The sequence below is a fragment of the Heterocephalus glaber genome, unplaced genomic scaffold (genome assembly GCF_053883595.1).
Source record: "Heterocephalus glaber isolate CG9 unplaced genomic scaffold, H.glaber_assembly_v1.0 deba00001572, whole genome shotgun sequence".
Classification (NCBI taxonomy): domain Eukaryota; kingdom Metazoa; phylum Chordata; class Mammalia; order Rodentia; family Bathyergidae; genus Heterocephalus; species Heterocephalus glaber.
Genome location: NW_028258357.1, coordinates 25,267,926 through 25,281,909, shown reverse-complemented (window position 1 = coordinate 25,281,909; position 13,984 = coordinate 25,267,926). Strand labels below are relative to the sequence as shown.

General features: G+C 44.4%; 1 long non-coding RNA gene across 2 annotated transcripts in view; it reads left to right on the top strand.

The window, feature by feature from the left end:
* The window catches only part of LOC110349146 (uncharacterized), a 29,596-nt gene extending 17,363 nt beyond the window's left edge, over positions 1–12,233 (top strand). The window contains exon 3 of one of the 2 annotated variants that reach the window (XR_015443624.1): positions 4,385–12,233. This is a non-coding gene — a long non-coding RNA (uncharacterized LOC110349146). The other variant, XR_015443625.1, reaches the window with a different exon arrangement.
* The last annotated feature ends 1,751 nt before the right edge of the window (positions 12,234–13,984 follow it).

Sequence of the window (13,984 nt, the reverse complement as noted above, 5' to 3'; positions counted from 1 at the left end):
CAGTTTTACAGGAAGCCTTGACATCAGACAATGTCAGTCCTCCAGATTGGTTCTTTTCCTATGGTATTGTATTGGCTATTCCGGATCTTTTTCCTTTCCCAATCAATTTCAGAATAAGTTCATTGATATCTACAAAATATATTACTATGATTTTAATTGGAACTACATTGAATGTATAGATCAATTTGGGAAGAACTGATATCTTGACCATATTCAGTGGTCCTATAGCTATCCATGAACATGGATTATCTCTTCATTCATTTAGTTCTTTTTTATGTCTTTCATCAGTTTTGTCATTTTCCATATAGATATCTGTGGATATATTTTTAGATTTACATCAAAGTATTTCATTTTGGGAAGTGCAAATGTAAATGATATTTTTTAAAGAGATAGGGTCTTCCGCACCTGCCTCGAAAGCGCAAGGTCCTGAGTTTAATCTCCGGTACCCCCCCAAAGAGAGAGATAGGGTCTTGCTAGGTCACCTACATTGTCTTTTATCTCCTGGGGCCAAGCAATCCTCCTGCCTCAGCCTCCTAAGCAGCTAGAAGTACAGATGTATTGCACTGCACCTGGCTAGTATTTTTTTTCTAAGTTCTTTTATTGGTACATTTTAGGTATACAGTACGTTTACATTCATCATTGGGTGTTTGTACCTGTACGTGATGAATCTTGATTCTTATTTTTTCCCCATTACCTATGCGCCCTTCAGCCCTCCACCCTTCCCTATTTACACAGACTTCATTTCCATTTTTTTTCTTTTCTCATAGTTTTTCCTTTCCCTCCTTTCCTATCCCCTTCCCCTCCCTTCACCCCTTCGTCTTTGGACCTTTTTTCCTATTTGAAATAGGAAAGTATCTTTATTTTGAATTTTACTCACTCATTGCTGATATATAAAAAGTGATTGGCTTTTGTATATTAACCTTAGATCCTGCACCAATTCTAGGAGGTTTTGTTGTTGTTAATTTGTTCAGAATTTCCAAATAAACTTTTTAAGCTTTATTACATTTGTGTTTTGTTTCACTTATTGCCACTGGAATGGCAAAGTTGTGGAAGGAGTTGCGGACAGAGATAGTTTTTTCTCTGAACTCCCAGACTGAACTGAGCAAACCTGGAATTCAGATGCAGTTTGTGTTCAGGCCAAGGCACCTGAAAGGGCGGCCAGCAGGAAGAAGAGGATGGTGAGCAAGGCAGTTACTCTGCCAGTTTTCCAAACCCTGTGACTGACTCTTAGCTGCTGTTTCCCCCATCTGTGCCCATGGGCCGCCCGAAATTGCTGTGGATGGCTGCAGATGTGTGTTTACTCTCTGTGCTCAGGCGATGCTTCCAAAATGCAAAGCTGACAGCCCTTAAGTCTGCTTTTTTGTGAACCCTGGGTCCCCAGACAGTCCCTGGAAAGGCATCTTTTCAATGATGCGACATAGCGCGAAGATAAATCCCTCTGCTGCTTATCCTGCTCCTCACTTCCAATCTCCAGCAGGCCTGGGCTGTATCAAGCTGCCTCAATAAGCAAACAAATGTGGCTTCAATATTGATTTGGTCAAGACACCAAGAAAGATTTTTAATCTATAAAAAGTATTAAGTAAAAATTGACTTTCTTAATAATTAGCTGAAGAACAAGAAATGTACTTTTTTTAAAAATTAAAGATTGGTTCCAATTTTTCTGAAACTCACCTTCTAATTTTGTTCATTTGTAAGTTTGTGAGCCAGAAAACATTCTGATAGCTATATGACAGGGTGAGCAAAACAAACCCCTCACTCTGAGGAGCTACACTTGCACCTCAAAAAAATGTCCACCCTGAACAGCTGGTGCCCATGGAGAGCACAGTTTCCATCTCCTTTCCTGGACTGTCTGAGAGAAAACTGCACCAAGTCTTGTCAGGTGACTCACTGGCTCTTATCTATAATTCATGGGCGAGGGCAGCCCCTGTCAGTCCTTAGAAAAGGTTCTCAGATGGGTGCAGCAGAGTAGTTGACCTTCACAGTATGAAAGGCTGAAGGAGGCAGTCATAAGGAACAAAACAATGGACTGGTCATTTCAAGGTTACTTTCATTATAGACTTAAAGTGGGAAGGACTTCCCTGTTGCACTAGCTAAACCTGGCCTGTTTGGATCCATTTTGATTTCTTGGAAGGTTGGAAAATAACTGTGTTTCCGTTTGGTGACCTGGAGCCAACCCTACCTAGTCTTTCTGTCCACAGAGGCAGCAGCCCTGCACAGTTCATTGCCATCCTACACATTGCATTTAACAGGACAGCATCTACTTCAGTGAGCTGAAGCCAGTTCTCATTTCCACAACCACACAAGGAGTTGGGAGAACGCCTGGAATCCCAGGTCCTGCCTTCGAGGCCACCCTGCTGGTGTGAGCTGGAGTTGCTTCTCCAGCATTCCTTCAGCTTCCCGGCATTCTCCCACGGCTGCCCAGTGCACCTCTCTTGTGGGGCTCAGAACCCCTGCCCCATTCAGGAGCCATGCTCTTCCTTCCTGTGCTCCCGACTGGAAGTTGGCAACTTTCTCCTGCATAACTTTCTCTCTCTTAGGTCTGACTTCTCTTCAGACTTCTCTTCGTGTTCACTTCCTAGAATGGGAAGAAGTAAAGGGTTGAGACCCACGGCATAACTGGCCAATAGGACCTGGCCCTTTGCATTCCCTCCCTGGTGACAAGGCTTTTCCTCAGCCCGGTGCCATGTTATTCATCACAATCCCTGGAAGTATTTGCTTGGAATGCTTGGCTTTGGTCAGGAAGGAACAATCAGAAGAGCTATTCACACTGTCATCCTACACCAACCCATTGCAACAATATCAACATTAATTCAGTCTAAAACTCCACACTCTACAATATATTTGGCAATATAGATCTGGAGATAAGGTAGAAATATGTATCAGAGTCCTCAGAATATTTATATTGGTCAAGCACCTTCATTGTCGAAGACAGAAAGCCAGCCCAAATTAGTTTAAGTGAAAGAGTCGAGTAATTGGATATGTCTAGGGGAGCATATCGCTGCTGGCATGATGGGAGCCAGGAGCCTCTTTAACCAAGTGCTCGGCTGGGTTTTCTTGCCAGTCCCGATCTTACGTGGTCTTTGGTGCCATTTAGGAATTTCAGAGGGAAAGAGCTGCTTTCATCCTGGCATTATTACCAGACTCAGAAGACTCCCCCTTCTTGGCCCTGCCTGGGTCCCTCACCCACACCTGGGCTAGGCACTGTTTCTGGAGCAGTGGGCAAGTGGCAGGGCTCTCTTGATGAGTCCAGACCCATGAGGATCATCTCCCAGGTGTGGCAGTTCCCAAAGAAAACGAGTGAGGGGTGGGAGGTCAGTTCTGTCCAGGGAGGAAGGGAGGAGAGTCTGGGCAGGCAGCAACCAGGACATCCACACACAGTGCTCTACACATGACACATTTACTCTCGGGAGATAATCAGGCTATGATTTATTGTCTAGAACAGTGACAATCGAGAAGGAATTAAAATGTCCAATAATGGATTAATTGAATAAGTCAGACCATGGATTCAACTGAACACTGTACAAGCTTTGAAAAGTGTGATGTAGAAGAAATTTAACGACATGAAAAGGTCAGGCTATCTTGTAAGACATAGCAGCATGCAGAGTATGGTCCCAACTAGTTGTTTGCTTCTGTGTGTGCAATATACACACATGCACATACCTTTTATACATAGTTTACATTCACTATTTGCAGTTTTACCTGTCTCAAACATAATGTGTACATGTTATGAAAGATTGAAAGAATATACTTTGTATGTTAATTACTTCTAGATGGTAAAATTAGGGTATCATTCTGGTCTTTTCCTCTATTTTCTACAATAAATGTGTCATTTAAAATTTAAAACTTTATTGTTTTAAATTTTAAATAAGACATGCATGTAATCCCAGCACTAGGGAGGCTGAGGCAGGAGGATCGCTACAAGTTTGAGACCAGCTTGGGCTACATGGTGAGTTCAAGGCCAGTTTGAACTACATAGTGAGACCCTGTCTCGAACCAAAACAAACAAACAAAAACATTGAAAAGCCTCTAACACCTCACTGCCAATTTAAAACTGATGCTTCTTCTCTTGGTGAGAAAAGAAGCTAAAATGAAGTCCTAATTACTGGTAGATAAGAAACTGGCTAGATTTTAAGGAATCTTATTAAGGATACAAATCATTCATCATTTTCAATGACTAGCTGAGCTGCACATGTGTGCTCCATCATGTCGCATTTCCACACTCCAGGCCTCATCCAAGTGACTGAGCAGTCAGGGGGTGCACAGAGCCAGCAGCCAGAAGAGAGGCCGGGGGTCTGCTTCGTAACCCCGCCTGGGACCTGACTGTGCTGCAGAAAGCTGAATGCGTCTCCTGCTCCACACAGGGTCTTTTTCTCCCCCGCTCCAGGCATATTCAGACTGAGGAGACTACTTCAGCAAATTGGGAACAGCAGCACCCTGAGTGGACAAACCCACCGCTCCTCCAGCCCCACTCCACCTGCTTCTGCTTCCCCTGGGTCCCCTCTGGGATGAGTGTATCTCTGAGGAGCCTCTGCACGTCTGCCTTTGGGGGAGACTGGGACACTGATCTCTCTCCATTTGCCGACTGAATATCTATGAGCCAAATGTTCATAACCCCAGAGGGAGAGTCTCAATTATGCCAGTGCTTTCTAAAAATGTAAAAACTTAGAAGAAAAATACAAAAGCAACTCTCTGCTCATCGTGCTCACTTATTTCTACCATGACCGTGTCCACCATTTCACTGGGAAGCAAGCCCCACATCTTTGCTTGCCTTTTTCTCCCCTTCCCCTTCTCCTCCTCCTTTTTTCTCTACAGTGCTGAGACTTGACACCAGGGCCTTCACATTGCACTATATCCTCAGGCCTTTTTAAATATATACATATATTTTTTTGAAGCCGGATCTCGCTACCTCACTAAGTTACCCAGGCTGCACTCAAACATGTTATCCTCCTGCCTCAGCCTCCTGGAGTTCTGGGGTAACAGGTGTGCACCACCACACCTGAATAAGACACACTTCTTTTTTAATTACTCAACAGGAGGCAACTTGATGCCAGGAGAAGATGGATTGGCAGGGGCTCTCTAATGAAGATGATGTTTGCAGTAGAAGCTTGCTTGAAAACAGGCATGGCAGAGCAGAAACAACATGGCACACACAAGGCAGCAGACGTAACAAGAGTTAACAGCATCTTCCTGCCCACTTTATCTTATTCAGACTACGTAGGGAGGCTAGCACTCACACCCTTAATTCTAGTGCCCTTGCGCCTAGAATTGCATCGTGAATCAATTCCAGCTTCACACACTCTAGATCAAGCCTAGGACCACATGAGGCTTGGGGGGGACATCTAGGCCCAAACCATAACACCCGGCCACCCTGGGAGCCATGGCCTGGGCCAGCATTGACCAGGTTTCTCACATTGTACTGCTTAGCTCTACTAAGGTAAACGTACTTATCTGGAACAAAGGCTCTCAAGTGATGTCAGTGACACTGGTCTCAGTACAAGGTCTTTTCACCCCAGGCTTCCAAAGGCATCTGGGTCTGCTTGGAACAACAGGTGTGAGATGGGTGAGCTGTCTTGCTATTGGAGTCATTAAGATGCTCTCGAATGACAATTTCCAGAGGCACTGCAAGGGACATCCTCTTGGCTCTTCTAGTACTGGCCAAGGACCTCAGGATTCAGCTTTGTGCCCACAGCCACACATCAGAGCTGCCTTCTAGCTGTCCCTGTGCCTGGGGCCCCTGGACCTTTGCTTACACAGCACTCCATTCCACTACCCCACCTTTCTCCGGTGAGCAGCTCCTACGCCTGCTGCACAGGAGCTAAGTCAGAGGTGCCAGCCCTTTTCAGACATTACCTGCTCCACTTCCTGCTCTGGTGTTTGCTCACAGATTTCCTCACTGTACGGCCTTTGGAGTGTGTCCTTTGCATATCTGTCTCTCCGCAGTGTGCCGCAAAGTGCTAGTAGCTTCTTTTTATTAAATGTTCATAACCCTTCTTTATTTTGTTCAGAGATCTTCAAAGATCAGTCTGGGGCCAAATCTAACCCTCTGCTTGGTTTTATTTTATTTTAATTTTTTAAATTTTATTTTGTTGGTACATTTTAGGTATACAATATAATGACATTCATCATTGGAAATTTGCACCTTTACATAATCTCTCTTGGTTCTTATTTTTCCCCCTTCCCTGCCCTCCCTTCAACCCCTCCATCCCTCCCTATTTATAAAGACTTTGTTTCCATTTTTCACTTTCCCATATTAATTCCATTCCCTTCTTTCCTTTCTCCTACCCCTCCCACTTCCCCTTCCCCTTTGCCCCTTTTCTTCCTTTTTCATATTATCTATTATACCTTTTAGTCCTTATTTACACTTTCAATTTCTCACATTAGAGAAACTATTCAGTATTTACACATGTGTGTCCTATTTATTTCACTTAAAGAGTATCGCCTCAATGTGCGTCCACTTAGCTACAAATGACTCTAGTTTTTCATTCTTTATTGCTGAGTAGTACTCCATTTTATTTAAAAAACCACATTTTCTTTAGCCAGTCTCCAGTTGATGGGCAATTGGGCTGTTTCCAAGTTTTATCTATTACAAACTGTGCCACTATAAACATGGGTGACCATATATCACTGTGGTATGATTCTTTTAATTCTTTGGGGAAGATACCCAGCAGGGAAAGAGCTAGGTCAAATGGGACCTTCAACCCTAGTTCTTTGAGGTATCTCCACACTGACTTCCACAGTGGTTGCACCAGTCTACACTCCCACCAGCAGTGAAGAAGGGTTCCTTTCTCCCCACAACCCCCCAAGCATTTGTTATTGGTTGATTTCATGATAGCAGCCATTCTTTCTGGGGTGAGGTGGAATCTCAGCATTGTTTTCATTTGCATCTCTTAAATGACCAATGATGTTAAACATTTTTTCTTTCTTTTTTTTGGTACTGGGGATCAAACTCAGGACCTTGCACTTGCGAGGCATGCGGTGGAACCACTGAGCTAAATCCCTGGCCCATGTTAAACATTTTTTTCATATGTTTATTTGCTATTTCTACTTCTTTGTCTGAGAAATGTCTGTTCATTTCAGATGCCCATTTTTGGATTGGGTCTTTAAATTTGGGAGGTCTGATTTTTTTTTAAGTTCTTTATAGATTCTAGATAGTAGACCTTTGTCTGAGGAAGAGCAGGTGAAGATTTTTTTCCCACATTCTGGGTTGTCTCTTCCCACTGTTGATGGTTTCTCTTGCTGTGCAGAAGCTTTTTAATAAAAAGAGATCCCACTTGTTTTTTTTGTTTGGTTGGGTTTTTTTGGTACCGGGGATTGAACTCGGGTCCTTGCGCTTGCGCAGCAGGCGGCAAAACCACTGAGCTAAATCCCTGGCCCCCCACTTGTTGATTATTTGTGCTAGTTCATGGGCAACTGAGGTTTTGTTCATAAAATCTTTTCCTACACCAATCTACTTGGTTTTATCAATAAAGTCTTACTGGAACACAGTCATGTTCATCATTTACCACTACTTGCAGCTGCTTTTGCTCTATCATGGCAGTGCTGAGTAGGGATCTACAGTGCTGACAGAGATCTACAGTCTGCAAAGCCACAGACACATATTGTCTGACCCTTTCCAGAAAAGGATCATCAGCTCTTGTTCATTTTTACTGAGAAGAAAAGTTGTCCTGTGACTCAGTCCATTAAGACACACTACCCTTCTTCCTGTCTTATAAAATCTATTAGCATATAATTGTGACATGCTTTGAGAAATATTCATCATAAAATAGAATCTCAATTCAGTGTCAGGTATTGGCTTAAGGGTCCTGTGGTAAGCTTGGGTACTACCACAGAAGCGTCTCAGCCCTTGTCAGCAAGTTACTAATGATAATAACTTCACTCAGGAGATAGAGGCAGGAGGATCACGAGTTTGAGGCCAGCTATGGCTACGTAGTAAGTTCAAGGCCAGCCTGGACTAACATGTTGAGGTCCTATCTCAAAACACCAAAGAGAAGGAGGGAAGCAGAGAGGGAGAGGGAGGAGAGGGCAACATTTTTGCTTTGCAGATAATTTCTCTGAGCAGAGTTGCTAGGACTCTACCATGTAGAGACCCTTCGTGCTCTGTCAGCTGGAACAAGCCTCTCCTCCCCCAGACTTCCAGAATACTCACTCCTTTAACTGTAGCACACACTCCACATGCATTTCCAGTCAGCCTGCAAGCACCCTTGATAAGGAACCTGGGGTCCAACCTGGCAGCCTCCACAGAGTTGTCTCAAAGCAGGGGCTATCAAATAGAGGAAGGTCTCACTGCAAACATACACAGATTTTCATGACATTGGCCTTGTGCAACCCTGGGCACAGCCTCAGCAGAGAGTCTTCATTCTCTGCTTCACATACATTTCCATGCTGTTTGTTGGTTTTATTGCTTTTTAATTTGCTCATCCACATCTACAGAAAGGAAGTTGTCTCAAGAATGCCTGCTATACAATAGCACTCTGTTGTTCAAAGACAGAACAGTTCTCTAGGAAAAGAAAATGCCTTGTCTGGGGCCAAGCAAGTTCCTCTGGAAATCAGCATTATTGTGAACCAGACCGGTCTGGAATTTCTTCCTTAACTGTTCACTCTACTGTAAACCATCCACAGGTAAGGAATCCTATGTGGCAAGCCTGGTGACAGCTGATCTGTGAGATGCAGTATTTATAGTCAGGCTCAGTGGGGTCTAGCAGAAGAACCAAGCATCCCAGGGCACTGCACTTGCCTCTGTGTAAAAGACTCTCAGCTGCGAAATGATAGAAACAGCTTGAATTAGCCTAGAAAGGGAGGATGTGGTGAGGTTGCTGGTTCACAAAATCCAAGACATAGGTGAATAACCAACCCTGGGTAAGCAGGATGCAGCTGGCCAGGAACAATGGACCCAGAGCCTGGAAAGCAGCCAGGGTGTTCCTTCCCCTTTCAGAATCTGTTACCCTGGCTCTTGTTCATTGTAGATCAGCCTTCTGCACCTGGAAGGAAATCAGCTGTACACTACTCATCTTTTTCTTTTTAAATCCTACAGCTTTACCTCTAGAGAGGGGAAATCTTTCTTAATTTTAATTAGAAAAATCCCAGGGAAAAACTTGGTCTAGGTTGTCGTATATGACAGAGGTGTCATATAGGAACAAACTGGTGGGGGCGGAATTCCTAGAAGGGGTTGGGAGGATGTCCCCTAGATGTTTTCTGCCCTCCTTTTGAGGGCGTGGGCCATCCTCCTTACAAATTCCCACTTAGCAACAAACTCTGAAGCTGCTAGAGACTTGAGTGGATGGTGACAGATGCAGCACACCTTGGAGGAGATGCTGGGATCACAGCAGCAGGAGCCCCAGCCAGAGGCAAGAGAAGCCAGGTGTCCACTCAAAGAAGTGCAGCAGTGGCCTCAGGCTTCCAGCCGTGGCACTGAGAAAAGCCCAGGGAAGAACCTGCTACATGCAGCCCAGGATGCTGCCAGCAAACCCAGCAGGTTGTGGTCTGCTTTCTGACGCAAATGGCCAAGATGTGACTACTGCATGGCTCCTCCAGGTGTTGCCCAGGATGGTGCCAGCCTGTGCAGAGCCCTCACGCAGGCCAGCATCCCGGCCTCTCTACTACACCCCAGGATTCCCACGCCCAGAGGGAAGGAGGGAGGCCGCCCACCCACAAGAGCGGGGACTCCAATCCCTGCAATCTGTAGGCTTGGGTGGACCCCGAGGAAGGATGGCCAGCACAGCAGTCACGGTGTGTAACGGGGCTGTCTCAGGAGTGAAGAGGCACAGCCCGGCCTCCACAGCCTGGCAGCGGCAGCAGCACCAGCACAGGGCCCGAGGGATGCAAAGAGCAGTAGTAGCAGTGCTCATGGGTGCATTCTTCCAACATGAAAAAAATTATTTTTGCTCAAGAATTTAGCTAACAGAAGGCCTTGATAGAGAAAACTTTTTTAGTTTCTTTTAACCTTTGAAACACCAAAACTAACTTTTTTAAAAAAGGGAATGGTTGCACAAGGACTTCAAGGAGCTATCCTTAGAAAAAGCAACATGAGGACTCATGGGTGCCATTTGTATCAGGCTGCATTCAACTTGCAGACCAGCCACTCTCAGAAGAGAAGCCATAGCCCACTGCCCCCAAATGGGAGGAATCAGTCTACTTGGAGTGGGTATACCCTGAGGCTGGGAAGGAGCAAAGAAGGCTCTGGCAGACTGGAATCTGGGCACCCTCTGGCCCCAGGTGGAGCTCACCACTCACCCAGGAAGGTCCTGGCCAGGATCAGAGGACAGGCCTGCTACGAGAGGCCATCATGCACCACCTAAGGCAGTGGCTGGAAAAGAAGCCTGGGCTTCTGCCAAGGGAACACATGCCAGGCAGCCTGCCAGTTCACTGTTTATTCCTGTGCTTGAAGGAGCCACCCATGAGTGTTGCAGCCAGTGTGTGAGTCAGAGTCTGTGCCCAGCGCTTGCAGCCGCATGTCCAGCCCACCCTCTTCCCTGCTTCCTCTGGGACTGACTGGCTCCCTGCAGCTGCCTGGATTAGGGTCCAGTAGCCCCACGAAGTCACCTAACCAGAGCCTAGGATAGCAGACAGATGGCGAGGGAGGGGAAGACACAAGCATAGTCCTGTCCGTGTGTGACAAATGATTGCAGTCCACATTCAAATCACTGAAGAAAAGGATGGATCATCTAGAAATATTCATTAGTAATTGGGGGAAAATATTAGATCTTTACTGCATTGCATCTAAAGAAATTATAGCCAGGTCAAAGATTTAAATGTAAATACTTTAAAATACAAAAATAAAAGAATATAGGAAAAATAATGATAGATAAATGATGTTGTGTACAACTGAAATTTTCTGTGACTGAGGATGTGGCCCAGAGATAAGAGTGCTTGCCTAGTTTGCAGAAGGCCCTGGATTTGATCCCCAGGACAAAACGGGGTGGGAGGTGGGGGAGCTTTAGAGGAGAAGGAAGGAAAGAAAGAAGGAAAAGGGAGGGAAAAGAACTTGTGTGTGGCAAAAAGAAAAGAAAAATTATATGCAAAATTAAAATACAAATGACAAACAGGAGAAGTACTAATGAAACTATCCAAAGCACAAGGTCAACATCCACAATAATAAAAATGTATATAAATAAAGAAAAATTAAAACTCAGTTGAAAAAATGGACAAAAGTCACAAATACATAAATTAAAAACACAAATGGTCAATGGACATAGAAAAAATGTCCAGCTCATTAATAATTAAACAAGCAAAAAATAAGTTTCACCCATCATACAGGCAAATATTTGTAAAAAATTACAAACTCATGCATTGACACAGGAGCAATGTGTGCATGGCACTTTCTGTGGTGTGTAAAGCAGCAGACTCCCGCTGCACTGTCTGAAGAAGTGCCAAAGCACAGGCGAACGTACTCTGCAGGGGAACAACTCTGCTTTGCAGATAAAACACAGATTTGAGAAGATATATTCATGATTTGTTTATAATTTTTTTTTTAAATGACTATGCAAATTAGTTTCTCCCTGGCCTTCCATGACAGCTTTGGTTGGGTTTTGCACCCTTCTCTGTGGCAGCGCCTCTCAATTTATCTCTTCCACGACACTGCTCTTAGCTCCCCAACATTCTCCACCACCGGGCTCATCTACTTCCATCCCTCCTGTTTCTATGCCAAGTTGATGACTCTGTATCTACAGAACCAGCCCAAATTTTACCCTGAATGCCAGACTTCATCTGCATTTGCCTAACATACATGCTCAATTCTGACACTTTGGCCAAGTCTTTAAACTTCTCATAACCTCTGTTCTTGGGTATAAAATGGAAACAGGAGCACCTCAGCTCTTCCATTCTTTAAAAATCATTCTATTTTGGGCTGGAGTTTTAGCTCAGTGGCAGTGCACCTGCCTCAAAAGTGCAAGGTCCTGAGATTGATCCCTGGTACCCCCCGCCAAAAAAATCATTCTATTTTGAATTATGGAGTCACAGAAAGTAGCAAAGATAGTATGGAGAAGTCCTCTGTACCTTTCCCCTGGTTTCCTCCAAAGGTCACATTTTATATATAACTATAGCACAAGGTCAAACTTAGGACACTGGCATGGGAACATTGTGCGTAGTTCTAGGCCCTTTTATCACTTGTGTAGGTTCATAGAACCACAACTGCAATCAAGATGCAGAACTATTCTTCAGGACAAAGATCTCCCTCATTTATATCTTTTTAAGTGTTTCCTTTTGATTATTCTCATTGGATCCTTGAGAGAAGGGACATACAAGGTGTGATCAAAGCATATAATGAGTGTTTAAAAAAGTACTAAAGTAAAAGACACATTGCCCTTAATCCCCTCAAAATGCTGTCCCATAGTTCTTGCCACTGTCTGGAGCAGCTCTGGAGTTCTCTTTCCTGAATGTCTTTAGCTGGACTGTCCTGACTGCCTTGAGGTTCTAAACAGATTCAAGACATGTACCTGTCGTGGTCATTTTAACTTTGGGAGGAAGCAGAAGTCACACAGTGCTTGACCTGGTGAATAAGGTGGATGAGAACACATTGTCATGAGGTGTTTTGATGGGGTTTTTTGGTACCAGGGGTCAAACTCAGGACCTTGCATTCGCGAGGCAGATGTGGTGTCACTGAGCTAAATCCCCGGCACCATCGTGTTTTTATTTGACAGAAATTGCCATAAATATTTTCAATGTCAGACATTGAAGCAGCCATGCAAGGTCTGAAAGAAGACTTCTAGACCTGCTTCAGAAAGTGGCAAAAATGATGGGATATGTGCATGTTTGAAGTGAGAGCGAGTATTTTGAGGGGAATTCATGGAATGTGCCTTTTACTGTGATCATTTTTAAAATTTAAACATCACTGTATTTTTATTTTACTTTATTTTATTTTATTTTTTTGGTACCAGGGATCAAACTCGGGACCTTGGGCTTTTGAGGCAGGCAGCGGAACCACTGAGCTAAATCCCTGGCCCTCATTACTGTATTTTTAAATGACATCTCATATATATTACTTGGCCTTGTGTTTTTTGTGTCTTACGTGGTACTTTGCTCTTGAAGGCACTGTTAAATGATAGAAAAAAAGGAGGATTCCCCCCGTGGAGGTCAGAGTCCCCCGCCTGGGGCCTGGGATGCACCACGATCAACACTGAGCTTCACACTGTCACCAAAGAATCCCAAACCAGGGGCTGCTCCCTGGATCTGCATCCTGGGGCACAGACACTGAGGTAGCTGCAGGCAGAATGGGAGGTGAGGCTCACTTCTCATTCATTCGAGGGACCACAACCCCCATCTGCAGGCAAGAAGGAGGACTCCTGCAATTTGCCTCCTTTCTTGGGAATCTGCCCTATTATCCTCACCACCTGTGTGACATTGGCCAGCTCCACCTCACATGACTGGCACATTCCTGCATTTGCTACAGTACCAGGAACCCATCCTGCCTGGATCCATGGCTACCCAGCTAGAGTAGGGGGCAACGTTTGTCTCAAGGTCTTAGGGCGGGATTCAAACATCCTGCTAAGTGGTAATCACTCTTGATGGGTCAGATTTGTCTGGTCAGTGATTATCATAATCAACAGGAGAACTTTGAAACTGGAAGAAAGAAAACAACTAAAGGAACAGCACAGAGAATCACATACATGTTCAGGGTAAAAATACCACAATGATTGTGTGTGTGTGTGTGTGTGTGTGTGTGTGTGTGTGTGTGTGTGATTTGCCACAAGATTATAATCACTGTTGAAGGAAATAATTTAGGAGTATTTATGCAACCATGAGCCATGTAATAATAATAGGTTTTAATCAGAGTTTTATTGCCCAAATAGGCAATATGTGCAAAGGAGAAAAGAACCATCAATAGGAATTCAACTGCCAGCAAGCCAGTTGGGTGTTTTAGTTACTTTTATTGCTGCTGAGATAAAATACCTGACACACACAAGTTAAAGGAAAGAGGTTCATTTTGATTCACAGTTTGTAAAGGTTTCAGTTCATAGCCAGCTGGCTCCAAAGCAAGGCAGCATGGCAG